At 36.3% G+C, this 1254-nt stretch overlaps 1 non-coding gene across 1 annotated transcript; it reads left to right on the top strand.

Annotated features, from left to right (window-relative positions):
• Positions 1 to 96: 96 nt before the first annotated feature.
• On the top strand, positions 97 to 168 carry Trnad-guc. Its single transcript has one exon. It is a non-coding gene; the product is annotated as a tRNA-Asp (tRNA).
• The last annotated feature ends 1086 nt before the right edge of the window (positions 169 to 1254 follow it).

Raw genomic sequence — 1254 nt, 5'->3', positions numbered from 1 at the left:
TGGAATAACATCCCACCCCACTTTAAGCACTACATATGTGTGAATCTAGTTCAAACAATGAAAGATCACACTAGATACCAAATTAAAAAAAACCAGTCCTCTGTAGTATAGTGGTGAGTATCCCCGCCTGTCACGCGGGAGACCGGGGTTCGATTCCCCGCCGGGGAGAACAGCGTTTTATTTTCAATATTAAAATTAATGGTTCACATTTTGTGATCTTGGAGATCGTAGAATTTCCAGAACAGAATTCGATGACGAGCAACTCACTTTGAGCCTAATAATGCTTGGAGATGGCTTGAATGAGTAATGAAGAAAAACTTTAATATAAGTTTAATATAACAGCAAACGTACAACGTTTCGACATGGTTTTGTTATAATCAGGTACAAGTAGTTTACACTGACACGGATATATATATATATATATACAGAATAGAACAAATAGGTCACATGAGCGGATACAGTTGCAAGACTTAGTGTTCGTTTAGAGAAGGGTTGTTTTGTTCAATTAAGATGGATTCCTTGATTTTTCGTTTGTTTATATTTGGTGTTTTGTTTAAAATAACTGTGTTTTTAATAGATATACTATGTTTTTTTGAGTTGCAATGGTGGAAAACATGTGACGGTTTTTTATTGTGTTCTGTCAATCTGGTTTCCAATTTTCTTTCTCTGTCTCCGATGTAGAATGACGTTGGTATTGTGTGATTCTAAATAATTTTTGTTTAGTAACGATTTTAATTTAGGGCCGGGTTTTTGAGAGAATTTGACGTCGATAGGAATATTTTGTTTAATATCTAGTTTTGTCCAAGTGTGGATAATTCTTGAGCTGGTTTCAGGGACAAAAGGTTAACTGCAAAAATAATTATTCATTAATTAAGCAATCTTCCTTGTTGGCGAATTTAGATCGTATGGATTAATGTTCTCAGAGGCTAAAATTTAGTGTAGCCCTAGGCAACTGTAAAAGTACTTGAGCGGTTTCAAGTCTACCAAAATATTAGAGGAATGGTTTCGGACTCTCCGGTAAGAAGTGGAATAACATCCCACCCCACTTTAAGCACTACATATGTGTGAATCTAGTTCAAACAATGAAAGATCACACTGGACACCAATTTAAATTACCAGTCCTCGGTAGTATAGTGGTGAATATCCCCGCCTGTCACGAGGGAAACCGGGGTTCGATTACCCGCCGGGGAGAATAGCGTTTTATTTTCAATATTAAAATTAATGGTTCACATTTTGTGATTTTGGAGATCGTAG

This window comes from Limulus polyphemus, unplaced genomic scaffold, assembly GCF_000517525.1.
Source record: "Limulus polyphemus unplaced genomic scaffold, Limulus_polyphemus-2.1.2 Scaffold3612, whole genome shotgun sequence".
Classification (NCBI taxonomy): domain Eukaryota; kingdom Metazoa; phylum Arthropoda; class Merostomata; order Xiphosura; family Limulidae; genus Limulus; species Limulus polyphemus.
The sequence above is the reverse complement of the archived record's forward strand: the minus strand, read 5'-3'. Positions and strand labels throughout refer to the sequence as shown.